We start from the raw sequence: 22,353 nt of genomic DNA, 5'->3' as shown, positions 1-22,353 counted from the left end.
CGTTTGTCGTTTTTGCGTTCGCTAATCCTTTCTCACAACACCCATTTCTCGTTTGAGAAATTGTTGAGTAAACATCGTTTGCCAGTGCGTGTAGAGCGGGAATTCCTAGAGATTCATTGCACCACTAATGAATTGCCGAAAGACGTTGATCGCACTTGATTAAAAATCCAAAACGAAATGTATTTGGTCGCAGCATTATATTTCGCGATGTGAAACATTTTCCGTTTTTCATGTTATGCATGCAATATTCGATACGAAAATTTTCTACTGATGGAGAAAAATAATATTCAGAAGCTTTCCTGTGAATTGCGATTGATTAAAAAATCATAAATCCAAATGTATTTGGTTGCAGTGTTATATGAATAGAAAACATTAAAATAAACTCTTTCGCATGAATGTATTTTTCAATTCCCAGGGGAACTGGCAGATTATTTTTCAGCAACGATGATAGCAACGAGAGTATCGCGCGTGTATTGTGTGTGTGGCGGCTGCTCCGATGTTTCAAGCGAAACTGTGGCATCACTCTTCTCCTAAAAGAGTGGCCTAAGGTGCATAAACAGGCTCTGACACCGTTTATCAGCGCTTTCATGATAAACGAAATCAGCTTCCCCACAACAGCGACAACATGCTCCAATCGCTGTTCAATTATAACTGAGTGGGTTTACGAGCGGCGCTCGCTTATATACCGATTGGTGATTTCAATAACCTGTTTTGAAAGCAATTTAAGGCTATTGAAACAAGATTTTAGATGAAAAAAAAATGAGTGGGTTATATCTATGATATAACCGCAAGGTTGACGTGGAACTACCTTAGCTTAGCAATCATTCGTTTGTATTGATTAAATTCTTGATTGAATGAAACAGTTTCCAAATTCAATTGAGTTCAATATATTTGCTCTGTGAGTGAAAAAAATGAACAAATGCCGTGTAAAGTCAATTCATTTATTGTGATTGATTGTTCTTCGTTACAAGTAAATTTAATGACGGACCTTTTACGTTTGGTATGATGACTAGAACAAAATATATGTACGGAAGAATTATCAAACGTTTGATGAACCAGCCTAAGGCTGAAAATCTTTCCAATGAAGACAAAAAAAAATTATCAAACGATTATTTTATTTTACATTTCCGTCTGAAGTTTACATCCCAAAGGTGTTCATACTTCTCGAATCTCGAATTTGCTTGAAAATGGGAAGTTCATTCGCTTCTAGTGTCTGCACGATTTTTCCAGTTTCCTAAGTTTAGAAGATCATGTTAGGACAGACATATTCCACTCTGCACAAAGGCAAGCGAGGACAAAAGTACTCGCAGTTTTGCATTTGCAGAGCCGATTTCCCCATAAACCTCGGTTTTGAAGTCTGTGTTAGGGAAACACATTTCAATCGGAACAAAAATACCCCCGATTTGTATGAATTCGCAATGCCGATTTCCCCACGCTCCATGGATTTGAAGTCTGTGTTAGGGAAACACATTCCAGTCGGAACAGAAATACCCCCGACTTGCATGAATTTGAAATACCGATTTCTCCAGGCACCTTGGTTAGAAATCTCTATTAGGGAACACATTTCGGTGGGAACAAAAGCTCCCCCTACTTTCGTGTGTTCTTCTTCTTCTTTTTGGCTTTAAGAGGGTTTAAACTTTTCAGTTCACTCGCCTCTAGGCTGTTTCGTGTGTTTGCAATGCCGATTTCGCTGCTTGGTTTTAAAGTCTGTGTTAGGGAACATTTTTCGATGAGAACAAAAGTCCCCCTACTTTAATGTATTTGCAATGCCGATTTCCCCAAGGCTGCTTGGTTTTGATGGCTGTGTTAGGGAAACCGTAAATCGGGCCAATCAAAACGATGCAGTTAGGGCGTTTAGATAACGCCTAATATTTTACAGTTATTCAATTGTTTATCTAATGAAAAACAACATTTTGTTAGTTGCGATAGATGCGTAGAAATATTCCCTATCAAGTGATGCAAACATCTCTCCTATCCAGTACGAAATGTTCGAGCTATAAGCATTCGAAATCTTTCATTTTTTCCTGCATGTTCTGTGTTTAGGTTTTCATTTTACCCTCCATATATTCCGGTTAGACGTAGTCCCACGTCAAAAGTAACAAGTATATAATGCGTAGACATTTTATCTTTCGAATGAAGTGTTTATAATACCATTTCGTTCAGTTGTTGAAGAGCTATTAACGCTCAAAATCTCGGTTTCCGTCGTACCGCTTTCGTTTTCTAAACTTTTATTTTACACCCTGGTATAGAAATGAAAGACGTAGTCCTACGTCAAAAACAAAATATATAAACTCATTTTTGTTTGCTTGTTGGTGGTTGGGATTATTTAGATAGATCATTCAGTTTTTACAAATTTTGAATTAAAAAAGTATAAGCAATTGTTTATCATGTTGAGCCCCGAATTTTCCTGCTGCGCTTTCCATTCAGCCCGCATCAAGAGGAGAAGAAAATAAAACAATATATTTTAAAATATATTCAACAAAAGTTGCCCCCCTTTGCAGCTATACTCAACCTGCGGCCCCCCGGGCCTTTTTGGTTGGCCCGCCTGGGGTCCATTTGCCGGTCCTGGCTTGTTCTGTGTTTGCTTAAATGATACAACTGTGTCACACCTACGACAATAACATCGCACATTGACAGTTACTCTGGTATGCTATAAAATACTTCGCATTAGACTAGTAGATGAGAAGCAAATTTATTGTGCAAAATCTTCAGGGGTATGTCTAATTAATAATAAAAAAATGTACCCAATATTGCTGCGGTTTACTGACATTTTGGTTTTGACAATTACTGTTGTTTACAACACGGTCCGTTATAGTTAAATAGTGGTTAACTTTAAACTCCATGTTGAATCTAAACACCTCCATGTGAAACCGAAATATGAAAATCGCTTATGCAGTTAGAAATAAAGCAGCGCAATTTCCGCGATTTCAACGATTTCAATCCTTGCAAATGGTATGTTGGTAAACAAATGACGCCATATTGATTTTGACTTTGGGTAGCCTATATTGAATTGATGTCTAACCCCTGAAAATCTTCGAAGTTCTTTTTGTGTGAGTAATTTTAGTGTAATATGCTAAAAATATAGCATACCTGTAGTAACTGGTAAATTACATTGTGACAAGATACGATGCTTCTTACTCTTCTTCCGCCCAAATGCAAATAACCGGGAAGCTAAACAACACGAGATGTCAGCGTTGCCAAATTTTGTAAAATTTCTAACGATTATTTTCCAGCGAAACCAAGATATGCTGTTCATGTATACATAAAACATTTAGTTGCCATGGTTCCACAAAATACTGCATATTTTTCAACAAATTATTTTATCTGTTGTTCTTGTACATAATGTTTTGGCGGACTACATCCATAAAATGTTAGATGAGTGCGTATTATTCATATTATTCATGTTCTTGTTTTTTTTTGGCGACACTATACAATTTGTTGAAAACGCCCTTTTGTTTACTTATCCTTGTCCGAGGTCATCACAATCAACAAATCAGCAGTTAAATTGACAGCGAACTCGTTCTCTCTGTTATCGTATCCTGGCTTAGATCAAAACAAACTATTCTCGCCTGGGAAATTGCAGATAATAGTGTTGTTTAGTGTGAAATTGTTATTCAATTTCGAAATAATGTCTTCGAAGAATAAAAGAAAAATGTGTGATGAAAATAGACTATTTCAAGACGAGTGGGAAACGGAATTTTTTGTTGTGCCCAACAAAAATAACGAAGCTACTTGTTTAATATGCCGAGAGAGTGTTATATTAAAGAAATACAACATTTCTCGTCACTTTGCAACGAAGCACAAATCATTCAACGAAACGTTTCCTCCTGGGTCATCCTTAAGAAGTGAGAAGTTGATTTTCCTAAAGAGGTCATTGCAACAACGGCAAAATATTATGTCCGTGGCATTATCACAAGACTCCGCGATAACAAAAGCATCATATGAGATTTGTTATACTCTTGGCAGACATATGAAACCATTTACCGATGCAGAAATTGTAAAAGAATGCTTTGTTAGTGCGGCCAATGTACTTTTTGATAAATTCAGCAACAAAAAACAAATACTATCTGATATAAAAAAAACTGCAGCTCTCTGATTCAACATGTATGAGGCGTATTGAAGACATTTCAAAATGTATTAGCGATAATGTGATAAATAATCTGAAAAACTGCAAGTTTTTTAGCTTGGCATTCGATTCCAGCACGGACATTTCAGCAACATCCCAATGTTCAGTATTCGTTAGATATTGTACAGACAACTTAATCTTTGAAAATTTTTTGAAATTCCTTCCAATGAAAGGTCAAACCTGAGGCAAAGATTACCTTGATATAATTTGCAATTTTTTAGAACACAATGAAATTGAAATACTAAAAATCGTTTGCGTGTGCACGGATGGCTGTCCTTCAATGACTGGGTCTGAAAATGGATTTATTACGTTGTTTAAAAAAAGATATAATTTCACCAATTTAATTACATTCCATTGCATTATACACCAAGAAAATTTGATGGCTCGTGCTGCAAATACAGAATTAGAAACTGTGATGAAGACTGTTATAAATATTGTTAATTATATACGAGCAAAAGAATTGAACCACAGAAAATTTAAAAGCCTTTTGGAACAGCTGGAAAGTGATTATAATGACGTTACATTACATACTTCAGTGCGATGGCTTAGTAGAGGCAAAGTTTTGGATAGTTTTTTTTCTTTACGCCATGAAATAATATTGTTTTTAGAGCAAAATGATAAAGTGTATCCTGAATTGTAAGATAGCGGATGGTGGTGTCTTCTATCTGATATTACAGGAAAATTAAATATTCTCAATCGGAGTTTGCAGGGTGAAAATAGCATAGTTTCACAAATGGCGAATACATTATTTGCTTTTGAGGAAAAGCTAAGTATTTTTCATGAAGACATAAAGAACAAACGGCTACAAAATTTTCCATCTATGATAAACGCTACTGAGAACGATATCGACATCTCCAAAGAAAACTGCTCATAATATGTAATTATATAACTGCACTGATGGACGAATTTAAAAAAAGGTTCCAAGATCTAAGAAAAATAAAAAATGTTTGTTACTTGCAGAAAATCCCTGGCATTTAGAAACAACCACAATCTCCGAGCTGGCTACAGTTGCAGATTGTAATTACTCAGAGTTGTTCGACGAGTTTATAGATTTTAAAAACGACACCAATCTAGAAGCATATATAGAATTTTGGAGCACGGTTCCCCAAAAGTATCAAAGTGTCCAAAAAAAGAAATATAAAAAATCTCATTAAACTTTTAGATAACGTCCTACAGGGGCAATAATTGGAGCGGCACAGTAGAAAAAAAATAGTACCTTGATGAAAGATCAAACAGTATAAAAACATTAAAATGTATAGAAAAAAAGGACTACTAGAAGAACTTATATTGTTTTACTTGCTGGAAACAAAAGCGCAAACATTGCTGTATTATACATACTGATAGATGAGCTTGTTGAAAATAAGGTCCTAAACGTTAATCTGTACGAATATAAGTAATTTAAAAAGATTATTAGGTAGTAAATTTGAATATGTAAAATCTTAACAATTAATAAACTATAATATGTATATTTATATGTTTTTAAATTATTATTCCCGGTGAATACAAGGGATTGGCACTAAACAAGGCAAATAAAAGGACCTAATTCAAACTTTTTTTATTAGAATGAATAGTTCATTAAAATTCATTTACGTGTTTGTGGTCCTCAAGGGAAAAAGGTTGAGTATCGCTGGTCCTACATCACTCCGGTTATGTCCCCGACATTACCCACCCGTCTTTTATAGTTTTTTGACGTAGGACTACGTCTAACCGGAAGATATAGGGGGTGAAATGGAAATCTAGGCACTGAACAAGTAGGAAAAAATGCAAGATTTGGAACGCTTATAACTCGAGCATTTCTCAATAGATCGCAAAGGTTTTTTTCATCAATTGATAGGAAATATATCTACGCATCTATCATAACGAATAACATTTCATTTTTCTTGAGATAAATAATTGAATAATTGTGAAATATCAAGCATTGTCCAAATGCACTATGTGGCCATTTTTGATTGATCCATTTTGTGCTCCTCAAATCGTACCGACCAAAACGGGCAACCACAGCAGCAGCGAAATACAATGAAGCACGATTGGAAAGGAAAAAGAAAAAAATTAACGAAACATTGGTCGCAGTCTCACACATGCGTAATTCTCGAGCCAGCCAGTCAGCCTAAAAATCCCCTCTCCGCTGCCGTAACGATCGTCAAATCTCACGTTGATAAAACCGTCAACAAATGTAACATTTTACTTCGGTTCTTGTATCCTTTAATTTGCAGGAACTCGAAACTTTGTTTAAAGAATCAGATGGCTGTCTATAAACAGATATTCTATCCTGCCATTGAATATGCGGTTCCTGTTTGGAAGGGCTGTGCCCGGACACACAGACTGAAACTCCAACGCGTTCAAAACAAGATTCTTAAAATCATACTGAATTTGTCACCCTGGACGAGAACAACGGAGGTTCATGAAAGAGCCTGTCTGGATACCCTAGAAGTAAAGTTTGACAACGTCATACAAAAATTTGGAGAGAGGTGCTCCTCTTCCGTGCATGAAATTGTACGGAATTTGTATATAGTAGTTTAAGGTCTTAGGTTAAATAGGTAGTTTTATTATAACAATTAAAAAAATACAAATGTTTACCATTAAAAAAAAAAGAAATAGATATAGTAAAAACAAACAGTACCTAGCATTCTATTATGCAAATTAAGATGAACAAAGATGTGAAGCGTTAGCTGGCCAATTAAAATGTATTGAACTTTGTATTAACCAAAAACGTATAAGAAATATAAATGAATTTATGCAAAAAAAAATGCCGTAACGATCATTCTTTGTGTGGACACCGACTGGACAACATCGTTGCTGGACGAGCTGGACGGCGAGGGATCGAGTGCCTTTCTCAAGGCAAGAGGGCGGAGGTGGTAGCGCTGGAGTAGAGTAGAGTAGAGTTTTCAAAGGGCCTTTCTCAAGGCTAGAGACGAATGAACTGCAAAAGTTTAAAGTCTCTATAATACAATACCTTCCTTCCTTCCTTCCGTAACGATAATTCTCATTCAAACCGTACACCACATCGTTTCGCATCACATCACATCATTAAACTAACACAAGCAGCCATGTCTGGACATGGCAAAGGAGGAAAAGTGAAAGGAAAGGCAAAATCCCGCTCGAACCGTGTTGGACTGCAGTTTCCCGTAGGTGTATTCGCCAATTGCTCCGCAAGGGTAGCTAGGCTGAGCGCGTTAGTATCAGTGCACCAGTCCACCTAGCAGCCGTTATAGAGTTTCGGCTGCCGAAGTGATCGAGTTGGCTGGCAAAACTGCTCGCGCTTTGGTTCGGTGGACATCAAGACCTCAACAGGCAGACGCAGAAGAAAAAAAGTTTGTTGTTTATACAAACTGCTTTGGTGGCAAATCCAGAACAAGGCGGCATCGAGGGTGTTTGAAATGGCTTTTTTTCAAAACCACGAGTACTAAGTTTTCTAAATTGGAACCATTCCATAAAACACGGCGCTTATCAGGGCCATTAAACCTTTCAAAAAAGAGTTTACGAAATACAGTTCAATGCTTTCTAAAACAATATCCACAATAATAATAAAACACAAATTGATTTTTTCATAATCCTGTTTTTCAGGATATGATGAGTATGAGAATTTGGCAGTTGTTCTGAGCTTATTGATGGTTGGGGACTTTTCCGATTATTCAATTTTCACCAATTCTTAAATTGTTTCCAGATTGAAAACTTATTCGACATTTAGCTAATTGAACGGTCATGTAATGCGACATATTTAGTTGGACATTTTTGTAAACATAGAGTGCAGGGTCCAAATTATGACCCCACATTGAAAGTCGACACTGTACCACTGTCATCGCAAATGAAAAATTCAATTACAGGTTAAAATCGCCTCCAATGCGACACTGAGCGGTGCTTCGGCACGTCGCATTAAATGTAATTTACTGTACAACATGTCACAAGCTGGATGGGAGGAAATTTTCCAACTGTGAAATATGTGGCGAGTGGTAAACGCAATCGCTAAACAGGAAGGTTTAGCCGAACAAGATGGGGATATCGAATATTAACAGAACAATAAACTCTTTAGATTAAAGTACAAAACGCGCGGATCCGTTGAAAAATATATCATTCTTTTTCAAAACGTAAATCAGTGTGGTTGTATGGCATCGTTTCACATCACAATATACCTAATAGCGGTTATAGAATTTCGGCCGCCGGAGTGCTCGAGTTGGCTTGCAAAGCTGCTCACGACAATAAGAAAACCCGTCTACAGAACAAAGCACATTCGGTTCGGTGGCAACAACTAGTTTCAGCGAGTGGCAAACGCAATCGCAAAACGGCAGCAGGTAGGAGAAGGAAAAAAATTGTTTATACAGACTGCTTTGGTGGCAAAACCAGCCACCGTAAAGCCGGGTTCAGACGGTGCGAGTAAGCATACGAGTCGATCTAGTCAGTTACTGCAGTGCAGCTACTCACACCGTGTGAACACATCATGCCAGTTAGTGTCATGTGTGATTCGGCGTGCGAGCTACTTCAAAGTTTTTTGAATTTACTCGCACTCGCATCCCTCAAAACGTCAAAAAACAGAATTTAGCGTTCGAATCAGGGATGCCAAATGTAAACAAATGTCTCTATTTTTAAGATATTTGAAAATATGCGAAGATATTTATAGACTTGAAAAATATTGGAAAAACAAATAAAACCCTAATAGTTTCTAAACGGAATCGTTGTTATTTTGTTTGGCACACTGGCGGGGCACGTTTTCTTATTGAGACAGTTTTATTGGGAATCTAAATATAAAATCATCATCGGGCACAATTTTCATTCAAAATTCACTCACAACTTGCAAAAAAAAGTATTGTTCTAAGAAACAGAATACATATTCGATTTGAAAAAAAGTATATTTTCATTCATTATTTTAGTTTTTGAGACGTATTTATTCCTCCGGCGAATCTACTATCATTTTCATTTCACAAATTGGTACACGAAGCTGCTGTCAACGCGAAGTAAATCAAATTTTGAAAAATCTTTTAGACTGCCATTTGTAGCACCACATACTTTCGGAATTAATTAAGCTATGGATGCTTTCGAGGTTCTAAAAAATAGCGACAATAATCTGATATATATTCCATATTCCAGAAGAAAGGCACATCATTTCTAGTTTCACTCATGAGTGTATATTGGCGTTGTATTTGTGGAGCAATTAAATCCAACAGTTTTTTCACTTTTTCAGGTGTTATTTCCAACACTGCTCTGTACTCTCGGGGATCATCATCGTGGAGTTACTCCAGTATTGTATTTGTTACTCCTTTTCTTTGCATCCAATTCCTGGCCCGAATCCTTTTTTCTTTCTGCTTTTTTCGGATAGTACCCTCAGTTCAAAGAAATTCAGCACAAAGTATTTGTAAACACGGCCAGCGTGTGTCTCGCGATAAAATTTAAAATTGTGTAATGATAAATTCAACTGAAAACCTAAGCCGAAAACAGCCAATAAATAAGTTGATTTCGGATCAATCATCTGTCAAATTCGGACCTGATTGCTGTTTCTGACTATTTGATGGACATTTGAAAAATCGTCTGGCATCTCTGGTAAACCCGTACTTAGTATCTAGTTTCTTGTCAGCAGCTCACATTGTGTGAACGGACAAGGCGAGTCAACCATTTGTCAAGCGAGTTCACCGGGTCAGTAGCTGCTCGTTGTGAAGTCAGCTACTAGCAACGTATAAATGGGCCTTAAAACACGGCGCTTTTCAGGGCCATTAAACCTTTCAAGAAGACTTATTAAAAGTTTTCACAATACCAAAGCATTCTAAAGTGACATAATATGACATATAATATAAACTGATTGATCATTCAGTTTTCACAAACCCATGCATGGTTTCCGAATTAAAAGTGGCTTCAAATTACAACACATTGTATGCAGGATGGCATTGACGAATTTTCTCGGTAGCAACAACTACTTTCTTTGGTTGATAACTGATGTTGAAAATTGACTGACGTTACATCTGCATTGTATAGAAACATAACTAAGGAGCAACATGATGAGCTATGTATTTCCTGCTGCTCTGTTCTTATTTTAAAGGACTTTAATCCTGTGTTAATTTACTGTTGGTTTTTCAGAACGCTTATAGCTCGTTTAATACTCGACAGATCGTAGAGTTCGTCTCCAAAACCTCAGTTCTTTTTCATTTCTACGAGGGTCACTATTTATATTTCGGGAATTGGCAACACTGATGTCATGTGAGTCCATCTGACGGTTCCATCGTAAAGTTTGACATTTTTGACGATATACGTACTCAGAACATTTTGTCATACGGACGCTATTTGTTCATTTTATATTTAGTTGAAAGTTTGGTCTCGGCAAAAAAATGGAACTGAATCGTGAACATTTTTTGCGATGATTTTTTACGACTTTCGACGTGGATTATCACAACAAGAGTGCGTCAATCAACTTAATTTGACTTTTGGCGATGAAGCTCCATCAAAAAACACTGTGTATCGCTGGTATAGTGAATTCAATCGTGGTCGTAGTTCGCTGTCCGACGAGTTTCGTGAAGGTCGTCCAAAATCGACTGTACTGCCAGAAAACATCGATGCTGTGCACGAAATGATTAAGCAAGATCGTCATGTAACCTATTGCGAGATTGAGGCATCCCTAAGCATTAGTTCCACCAGCATATATGCGATTTTACATGAACACTTAGTTGTGCGAAAATTATGTTCACGTTGGATCCCACATAATTTGACAATCGCTAAAAAAAAGGCTCGTGTCGATTGGAATAAATGCTTTGAAAATTGGTTTAAGCGCATGCAAAAGTGTATCGATCATCGTGGCGAGTACTTTGAAAAACAATAAAAATATATTCGCAGCTTAACTATTTGTTTTTGTTCCTATTCCCGAAATATAAATAGTGACCCTCGTATTTACTTTGTTTGCGGAGATACAAATCATACAATTCATTCGTCTACGAAACCATAGTTTAAGGTACGGTAATGTGCTGAATAGTGAAATATATGATAGTGAATGAGCTGATGACCACCTATGCATTCCCTATCACAGCCATCATTTTGATTGTACGATATGTGCATACGCCAAAAGAAGCCCGGCGTTGAACATTTAATAAGTACAAAGCCTTCAGAAAAAAAATCAAGAATCAACTATGAGATAGTGAGAAAAAATTGAGAAAGTTGGTAAAAAAAAGCAAAAACACAACACAAAAGGTTCTTTTCAGAACCCCCAACATGTTCATAAAGAGTAAACAGTAAACTAATCCATTTTTCAGGTAGATAGGTCGGTATTCACGTAGGAGAAGGAAATGAAACAATATATTTTAAATATATATTTAGCAAAAGCTGTCCCCTTTGTATAGTCCTACGTCACTCCGGTTATGTCCCCGACATTACCCACCCGTCTCTTTTTATATCTGAAAAAACTTTTTTTAATGTAGGCGTTATATCGGTCCATCCGGTTTATAATGTGAAAGATATTAACAGTTTGGCAAAACAATGCAAGCTAGGACAGCTTGCAGATGACGGTGTGGTTTCCTTGAGATGCCGAAAACTTGCAAAGATCATTGCAAAATATCTTAGATAAATTGTCCTCTTGGGAAAGTAGTTTAGGAAACGAATTGTTGCCATAGAAAGCTGTTAATCAGCTAAAGAACTACAAAGCAGCTGGTAAGGATGGCTTCGCAGCGGAGCACTTCAGGAAATGTACGAGAAAACTTGTAGAGTGGCCATTAATCAGCTCCTCAGGAGTACATTAATCAGCTTAAGAATTACAAAGCAGCTGGTAAGGATGGCTTCGCAGCGGAGCTCTTCAGGGGAGGTACGAGAAAATTTGTAGAGTGTATATACCGATTGATAATCAGGATCTGGGATATGAAACAGCTATCGGAAAAGTGGGAAGAAGTTGTAATCTGCCCCATCTATAAAAGTGACAAGCTGGATTGTGAAAAAACCGTGCAATCATGATCCTGGAATGTACATATAAAATTCTATCTCAAATCCTTTTTCGCCGTCTATTGACAGTAGTAAGCTGATAGGAAGTGTCAAACTTGTCGGTCGGATCCATACACGGTAGTTCTATTATCTGTCATGAGTCAGTGCCTACTATGAGCTCCACAAATATGTAAGGTCCAACAAATTCCGACTCCGTAAGGAATGTATCTTGTACAAATCCCTGATTCAATCAGTTGTCCTCTATGGGCACGAAGCATGGAAGATGCTCGAAGAGGACTCAAGCACTCGATACTCAGAACAATATACAGCGTTGTACCGGAAAACTGAGTATGGAGAAGGAGAATGAATCACGAATTGGCACAACTCTACGGTGTACCCAGTATTCAGAAAACCGCTAAGCCTGGCGAGTGCCATGGGCAGGGCATGTTGCAAGATTGCCGGACAGCAGCCCTACAAAGATGGTATTCTCAGCGAATCCGGTTGGAACAAGAAGAAGAGAAGCCCAACGAGCGAGATTTGGAGCCAGACTTGGAAAGAATTGGTGCCGCCAGGGGTCGAAAAACTGCAGCCGTGGATCGGGCTTATTGGTGAAACATTGTGTTGAAGTAAGATAATTATAAATTAAAAGACGGGTGGGTAATATCGGGGACATAACCGGAGTGACGTAGGACTATACAAAGGGGATAGCTTTTGCTAAATATATATTTTAAATATATTGTTTTATTTTCTTCTCCTACGTGAATACCTACCTATCTACCTGAAAACTGGATTAGTTTACTGTTTACTCTTTATGAATATGTTGGGGTTATGAAAAGAACCTTTGGTGTTGTGTTTTTGCGTTTTTTTTTTACAAAATTGATTCTTGATTTTTTTCTGAAGGCTTTGTACTGTACTTATTGAATGTTCAACGTCGGGCATCTTTCGGCGTATGCACATATCGTACAATCAAAATGATGGCTGTGATAGGGAATGCATAGGTGGTCATCAGCTCATTCACTATCATATATTTCACTATTGAGCACATTACCGTACCTTAAACTGTGGTTTCGGAGACGAATGAATTGTAAGATTTGTATCTCCGCAAACTAAGTAAATAAAAATGAAAAAGAACTGAGATTTTGGAGACGAACTCTACGATCTGTCGAGAAATAAACGAGCTTTAAGCGTTCTGAAAAACAAACAGTAAATACAGGGACGGATGACCTTCGGATTGAAGTCCTTTAATATAAGAACAGAGCAGCAGCAAATACATAGCTCATCATGTTGTTCCTTAGTTATGTTTCTATACAATGCAGATGTAACGTCAGTCAATTTTAAACATCAGTTATCAACCAAAGAAAGCAGTTCTTGCTACCGAGAAAATTCGTTAATGCCATCCTGCATACAATGTGTTGTAATTTGAAGCCACTTTTAATTCGGAAACCATGTATGGGTTTGTGAAAACTGAATGATCAATTTAAAAGACCCCAACCTCCAATAAGTTCAAGAACAAGCATAAACAAAATAAATCAGTTCTTATTTTATGTCATATTATGTCACTTAAGAATGCATTGGTATTGTGAATAACTTTTAATAACTCTTCTTTGAAAGGTTTAATGGCCCTGAAAAGCGCCGTGTTTTAGCAGTCTGTATAAACAAACTTTTTTTCTTCTGCTACCTGCTGCCGTTTTGCGATAGCGTTTGCAACTCGCCACTCGCTGCAACTGCCTGTTGTTGTCTTGATGTCCACCGAACTGAATGTGGTCTGTTCTGAATGCGGCTTTTCTTATCGTCGCGAGCAGCTTTGCCAGCTAACTCGATCACTTCGGCGGCCGAAACTATATAACGTCGACTAGGTGGACTGGTGCACTGGTACTAACGCGCTCGACCTAGCTACCCTTGCGGAGCAATTGGCGAATATACCTACGGGGAATTGCAGACCAACACGGTCCGAGTGGGATTTTGCCTTTCCCTTCACTTTTCCTCCTTTGTCATGTCCAGACATGGCTGCTTGTGTTGGTTTGTTGATGTGATGTGATGCGAAACGATGTGGTGTACGGTTTCGATGAGAATGATCGTTACGGCAGCGGAGCGGGGATTTTTAAGCTGACTGGCTGGCTCGAGAATTTACGCATGTGTGAGACGGCGACCAATGTTTCGTTCATTGTTTTTAACGTGGGACTACGTCTAACCGGAATATATGGGGGGGTAAAATGAAAACCTAAACACAGAACATGCAGGAAAAAATGAAAATGCTTACAACTCGAACATTTCTTACTGGATCGGAAAGATGTTTGCATCAATTGGTAGGGAATATTTCTACGCATCTATCGCAATTAATAAAATGTTATTCTTCATTAGATAAACAATTGAATAACTGTAAAATGTTGAGCGTTATCTAAACGTCCTAACAACCTCGTTTTGATTAGCTCGATTTACAGCTTCCCCAACACAGCCTTCAAAACCATGCAGCCTTGGGGAAATCTACATTCCAAATACATGAAAGTACGGTGATTTTTGTTCTCACCGAAATGTGTTCCCGAACACTGACTTCAAAACCAAGCAGCGTTGGAGAAATCAGCTTTGCAAACACGTGAAAGTTTAGGGAGCTTTAGATTCCACAGAAATGTGTTCCCTAACAGAGATTTAAAATCCTTGGTACCTGGAGGAAATCAGCATTGCAAATTCATGCAAGTCGGGGGTATTTTGGTTCCGACTGAACTGTGTTTCCCTAAAACAGACCTCTAATCCATGGAGCGTGAGGAAATTGGCATTGCAAATTCATTCAAGTCGGGGGTATTTTTCTTCCGACCGAAATGTTTTTAACTAACACACACTTCTAATCCATGGAGCGTGGGGAAATTGACATTGCAAATACGTGCAAGTCAGGAGCATTTTGTTCCGACTGAAATGTGTTTGCCTAACACAGACTTCAAAACCAAGGTGTCTGGGGAAATCGGCTTTGCAAATACATGGAAACTGCGAGTACTTTTGTACTCGCTTGCCTTTGTGCTGACTAGACACGGTCTCACACGGTCTTCCAATCTTAGGAAGCTGGGAAAATCATGCATACACTAGAGGCGAATGAACTTTCAAGTTTCAAGCAAATTCGCGTTTCGAGAAGTACGTACACTTGAGAAATGCAAACTTCAGAGGGAAATGTAAAATAAAATAATCGTTTAATAATTTTCCCGTTCACATATTTTGTCCTAAGCATCATACCAAACGTAAAAGGAGTGTCATTAAATTTACTTGTAACGAAGAGCATAATTCATCACCAATCAAGAATTTAAACAATACCATCAAATAATTGCTAAGCTAAGGTAGTCCCACGTCAACCTTGCGGTTATATCATATATATAACCCACTCATTTTTTTTCTTTTTCCTTTCCAATCGTGCCTCATTGTATTTCGCTGTGGCTCTGGTTGCCCGTTTTGGTCGTTACGATTTGAGGAGCACAAAATGGACCAATCAAAAATGGGCACATAGTGCATTTGGACAATGCTTGATATTTCACAATTATTCAATTATTTATCTCAAGCAAAATGAAATGTTATTCGTTACGATAGATGCGTAGATATATTTCCTATCAATTGATGCAAAAACCTTTGCGATCTATTGAGAAATGCTTGAGTTATATTGGAACGCTTATAACATCATGCATTTTTTGCTACTTGTTCAGTGCCTAGATTTTCATTTCACCCCCTATATCTGCCGGTTAGACGTAGTCCTACGTCAAAAAGTCACAGGAGGGTTGTGTCCGAGACACGACCGCATAGTTGACGTAGGATTCTGTTAGGGTATCTGTTGATTTTGGATATGTTTGAAGAATTACATCTCATTCCTCGTCGATTATTTGCAAGAGTTGGACACACATTGTCCGTCCTCCGCTACAATATCGAAGCTGGAAAGTTTTTTCCCCTCCGCCAAAGTGATTTTTGGTTGTTTTTTTTTTTCTTTCGCCCATTGGTGACAAGTTAAGTGCCAAAGCATCCGGAACAGCGAGGAAGCAGCACCTCTCCAGCGACGCTGGGCCGGTGTTCTGTGAATTGATTCCATTGAGCGTCACATTTCTATCTTCACCAAACATCAAACAGAGAAGTACAAAAGAATAATTTTTGCCGTCTCGCTATTGTGCTTATACCGTAGCGTGCGGCGTTGTATAGCTCCCTGAATAGGGTTGTTCAATTTGTTATTTGAATTCATCAGACTAAATTTTTGACGTGGGACTACGTCTAACCGGAGTATATGGGGGGTAAAATGAAAACCTAAACGCAGAACATGCAGGAAAAAATGAAAGATTCCAAATGCATTTCTCGAACATTTCTCACTGTATCGGGAAGATGTTTGCATCAATTGGCAGGGAATATTTCTACGCATCTATCGCAATTAATAAAATGTTATTTATCATTAGATAAACAATTGAATAACTGTAAAATGTTAAGCGTTATCTAAACGCCCTAACTACTTTGTTTTGATTGGCCCGATTTACAGTTTCCCCAACACAGCCATCATAACCAAGCAGCCTTGGGGAAATCGGCATTGCAAATACATGAAAGTGTGGGGATTTTTGTTCTCACCGAAATGTGTTCCCGAACACAGACTTCAAAACCAAGCAGTCTTGGAGAAATCGACATTGCAAATACATGAAAGTTGGGGTATTTTTGTTCCGACTGAAATGTTTCCCTAACACAGACTTTAAATCCAAGGAGCATGGGGAAATTGGTATTGCAAATGCATGTAAGTCGAGGGTATTTTTGTTCCGACTGAAATGTGTTTCCCCAACACAGACTTTAAATCCATGGAGCGTGGGAAAATCGGCATTGCAAATTCATGCAGGTCGGGGGCATTTTTGTTTCGACTAAAATGTGTTTCCCCAACACAGACTTCAGAACCAAGATGTCTGGGGGAATCGGCATTGCAAATTCATGCAGGTCGGGGGTATTTTTGGTCCGACTGAAATGTGTTTGCCTAACACAGACTTCAAAACCAAGGTGTTTGGGGAAATCGGTTTTGTAAATAAATGCAAACTGCGAGTACTTTTGTACTCGCTTGCCTATGTGCAGGCTAGAATATGTTTCCTGAACACGGTATAAGTTGAAGTTGTTGATTCATGCAAGCCAGGGGTACTGCTGCATCCGCATGTTCTTTGCACTCCGAAAAGTCTTTTCCTAACACGGATTACAAAAACGGGTACGAACACAACGCTTTGGCTCGGTTATTCAAGATTGCATTGAAGGATATACCTTCATATCTTCTACTCACTGAATTTCTGGCACTGAGTACCTAAAATCAAATCATCAAATCATCAAATCAAACAAATTCGCGGCTCGAGAAGTACGTACACTTGAGAGATGCAAACTTCAGAGGGAAATGTAAAATAAAATAATCGTTTGATAATTCTTCCGTTCACATATTTTGTCCTAGGCATCATACCAAACACAAAAGGACTGTCATTAGATTTACTTGGAACATAATCTATCACAATGCATGAATTGACCTTAGATGGCATTTATTCAATTTATTTACTCACAAATCAAATATATTGAATTCGATTTAACTCGGAATTTTTTGACGTAGGACTACGTCTTTCATTTCTATACCGGGGTGTAAAATCAAAGTTTCGAAAACGAAAGCGTTACGCCGGAGACCGAGATTTTGAGCGTTAATAGCTCCTAAACAACAGAACGAAATGGTATGATAAACACTTCATTCGAAAGATAAAATGTCTACGCGTTATATACTTGTTACTTTTTGATCCAAAAACTTGTTTCAATAGTCTTAAAATTGCTTTCAAAACAGGTTATTGAAATCACCAATCGGTATATAAGCGAGCGCCGCTCGGAAATCCACTCAGTTCTAATTGAACAGCGATTGGAGCATGTTGTCGCTGTTGTGGTGAAGCTCTTCGTTTATCATGAAAGCGCGGATGAACGGTGTCACCAAGAGCCTGTTTGTGCACCCTAGGCCAGAAAGGAATCCATCAGGAGGAGAGTGATGCCACAAACGGTTCCCCTGGAAGACATCGCTACACACACATACACGCGCGGAATTCTTTCCGTTTGGATGCCATTCAGCATTGAGAAAGTTCCGGAAAGATCTAATCTTTTCTGGAAAATAATCTGCCAGTTCCTCTGGGAATTTAAAAATACATTCATGTGAAAGAGTTTATTTGAATGTTCTCTATCCATGTAACACTGTGACCAAATACATTTGGTTTTGTAATTTTTCAATCAATCGCAATTAACAGGATAGCTTCAGAAGATTATTCTTCCCCATCAGTAGGATATTTCCGTATCCAATATTGTATGCGCCCGCAATCGATTATTGCTCAGTCGCCGAAAGTTCCGAGCTCAGAGAGTTCATTCCCCTCTAGTTTGCCTTCCAAATTGCCATCGTAAACCACACCTTCTCTCGATTCAATCACACACAAAAAGCATACTTAAGCGATATTCTGGTGATGAGACACATTCATTTTTCGTGCGGACATCGACAAGACAACATCGTTGCCTAACGTGCTGGAGGAGGTGGACGGCGAAGGATCGACACATACACGCGCAGAATTCTTTCCGTTTGGATGCCATTCAGCATCGAGAAAGTTCCGGAAAGATCTAATCATTGCTGGAAAATGATCTGCCAGTTCCTCTGGGAATTTAAAAATACATTCATGTGAAAGAGTTTATTTGAATGTTTTCTATCCATGTAACACTGTGACCAAATATTTTTCAATCAAGTACTATTAACAGGTGGTTATCGAGTTAGTATTAACCACTGGTGGGCTTCCAGTATCGAGGAAAATGTGGAAATATCTAATTGTTACTCAAAATAATCTGCCAGTTCCTCTGGGAATTTGAAAATACATTCATGTGAAAGAGTTTATTTTAATGTTTTCTATCCATGTAACACTGTGACCAAATATTTTTCAATCAAGTACTATTAACAGGTGGTTATCGAGTTCTTATTAACCACTGGTAGGCTTCCAGTATTGAGGAAAATGTGGAAATATCTAATCGTTACTGAAAATAATCTGCTAGTTCCTCTTGGAATTTAAAAATTCATTGATGTGAATTGAAAGTTTATTTGAATGTTTTTTATCCATGTAACACTGTGACCAAATATTTTTCAATCAAGTACTATTAACAGGTGGTTATCGAGTTAGTATTAACCACTGGTGGGCTTCCAGTATCGAGGAAAATGTGGAAATATCTAATTGTTACTGAAAATAAAGGGTGTGTCACATCGAATTGCATCACGGAAAAAACGCTGTAGAAATTCGCCCAGTAGACCGATCCTTTTGAAAATTTTAGACAGTAAAATAAAAACTATTAAACAACTTTTGGCATTTTCTTTTCATTCATACTTCGAGCCCAAGCCCGTATGCTCGCACCTTCCTCTTTACCCCGTCCATAAGGTTCTGTACAACGTCAGGTTGTAGTTTTTTTTGAACAGAAATCCATTTTCTCTTGAAGTCCGCCTCCGATTTGACAACTTTTGGGTTCTTCCGGAGGGCCTGCTTCATAATCGCCCAATATTTCTCTATTGGGCGAAGCTCCGGCGCGTTGGGCGGGTTCATTTCCTTTGGCACGAAGGTGACCCCGTTGGCTTCGTACCACTCCAACACGTCCTTTGAATAGTGGCACGAAATGAGATCCGGCCAGAAGATGGTCGGGCCCTCGTGCTGCTTCAATAGTGGTAGTAAGCGCTTCTGTAGGCACTCCTTAAGGTAAACCTGCCCGTTTACCGTGCCGGTCATCACGAAGGGGGCGCTCCGCTTTCCGCAAGAGCAGATCGCTTGCCACACCATGTACTTTTTGGCAAACTTGGATAGTTTTTGCTTACGAATCTCCTCCGGAGCGCTGAATTTGTCCTCTGCAGAGAAGAACAACAGGCCCGGCAGCTGACGAAAGTCCGCTTTGACGTAGGTTTCGTCGTCCATTACCAGGCAATGCGGCTTCGTCAGCATTTCGGTGTACAGCTTCCGGGCTCGCGTCTTCCCCACCATGTTTTGCCTTTCGCCGCGGTTAGGAGCCTTCTGAACCTTGAATGTACGCAGGCCATCCCGCTGCTTGGTCCGCTGGACGAATGAACTTGACAAATTCAGCTTATTGGCGACATCCCGGACCGAACTTCTCGGATCACGTCTAAACTGCTTAACTACGCGCTTGTGATCTTTTTCACTGACGGAGCATCAATTTTTGCCGTTCTTCACCTTCCGGTCGATGGTTAGGTTCTCGAAGTATCGTTTTAGTACTCTGCTGACCGTGGATTGGACGATTCCCAGCATCTTACCGATGTCCCGATGTGACAACTCCGGATTCTCGAAATGAGTGCACAGGATTAATTCACGACGCTCTTTTTCGTTCGACGACATTTTTCCAAATTTACGAAAAATTGACAGTGAAGCATGGCCAACGTGATCTATACACTCTTATCTGATTATAAGCGAAAGCTGAAGATATAATTCCTAAAAATTAAATTTTTACAGCGTTTTTTCCGTGATGCAATTTGATGTGACACACCCTTTAATCTGCCAGTTCCTCTGGGAATTTGAAAATACATTCATGTGAAAGAGTTTATTTGAATGTTTTCTATCCATGTAACACTGTTACCAAATATTTTTCAATCAAGTACTATTAAAAGGTGGTTATCGAGTTAGTATTAACCACTGGTCGGCTTCCAGTATCGAGGAAAATGTGGAAATATCTAATCGTTGCTGGAAAATAATCTGCCAGTTCCCCTTGGAATTGAAAATTACATTCAAGCGGAAGAGTTTATTTTAATGTTTTCTATCCATAAAATATCCATATATTACATTTGGGTTTGTGATTTGTCAATCAAGTACAGTTAGCAGGTTAGCTTCTGAAGATTATTCTTCAGAACAAGGTTTTTCGTATCCTATATTGGATGCATAAAACCTTGTGCCTCCAACGTAACGCTCTCGTTTTCGAAGTCCCCCAAATATTAATTTATTCATTCATTCAGAATGGATTTAGATTCAACTTCGAACAAATGATCTCTAAATCAACGATAGTCCTACGTCACCCTTGGGGTTATACCATAGATATAACCCACTTCCTGTTTTTTTCCAATCAAAAATTTAATCTATACAAACAAATGATTGCTAAGCCAACCTAGTCAATCCCACGTCAATTTTGCGGTTATATCATAGATATAACCCACCCATTTTTTTTTGAGTTTTTATTTATTCACTTATTTTTTTTTTACGAAATAATTGTTTTTTTTCAAGAAGATTTTTGATTTGAGCTAATTTTTAGTTCAAGATAGTTTTTTATCTAAGTTTGTTTTAAGTTGAGTTTTTTTCGCGAGTGTGTGCGTGTGAGTGTGTGTGTGCATGCGATTTTTTTTTCGTTTTCATAGGCGGTTGCGTCTGCGCAACCGTTATGACATCTGCTGATGCCAATGTTGCGCGGACACGTTATTATCAACAGTCCTCGAAGGCACCATGGGTTGTTTTCTTCCGGCCCTAGGAAAAAGCTTTGAGAACCCTTGATATTTCAAGAGATTTACTGCGTAATTATAAGGGCGTCTCGATACATAAAGAGAGACCGGACAAACTGCGTGTAGAAGCACCGACTTTTGATGTGGCCAACAAGATTGTTGACCACGAAGTTTTTAACAGGGAGTATCACATCTACATCCCTTCTCGAGAAGTGGAGATAGAAGGCGTAGTAACCGACGCGAGTCTGAGTGTCGATGAACTAAAACAAGCGTCGGGTTCCTTCAAAAACTCGATGATTGGAGATCTTGTAAAGATCCTTGATGTTAGAAATCTGCATTCAGCATCTTTGGAAGAAAATAAAAAAGTTTATAAGCCCTCGCACTCTTTTCGAGTTACTTTCGCAGGTTCTGTTCTCCCAAACTATGTGAAAGTAGAAAATGTTTTTTTCCCAGTGCGCCTGTTTGTACCGCGGGTTTATAATTGTACCAAATGTAAAAAGTTGGGACACTCGGTTAGCCACTGCGGCAACAAATTTCGTTGCGGCAAATGTGGCGATAAACATAGTGAGGATTCTTGCACACAAATAGTGGAAAAATGTATTCACTGTGGCGAGAATCCTCACCCTCTACAAGAGTGCCCAAGGTACAAACAGCACTCCGATAAAGTGAAGCGTTCTACTGCTGGACGCTCCAAGCGGACTTATGCTGAAATGCTAAAGACCGCATCAGCCGCTCAAAATGAAAACCAATTTTCGGTTTTATCATCTCAAGAATAGGATTCTGATTCTGATGAGGGTCATACTTCGGCTGCACCAGACTCTTCAATAAAGGATGAATCATCAAAAAGAAAGCTTTCTTCACCAATGGTGCACCGTAAGAAAGC

The 22,353-nt window shown here is 38.6% G+C and overlaps 1 protein-coding gene across 4 annotated transcripts in view; it reads left to right on the top strand.

Moving 5' to 3' along the window:
- Positions 1-22,353, top strand: part of LOC129771216 (protein vav) — a 297,434-nt gene that overhangs the window by 41,509 nt on the left and 233,572 nt on the right. The gene's annotated exons all lie outside the window — the stretch shown is intronic.

Source organism: Toxorhynchites rutilus, chromosome 2, assembly GCF_029784135.1.
Source record: "Toxorhynchites rutilus septentrionalis strain SRP chromosome 2, ASM2978413v1, whole genome shotgun sequence".
NCBI lineage: Eukaryota > Metazoa > Arthropoda > Insecta > Diptera > Culicidae > Toxorhynchites > Toxorhynchites rutilus.
The sequence above is the reverse complement of the archived record's forward strand: the minus strand, read 5'-3'. Positions and strand labels throughout refer to the sequence as shown.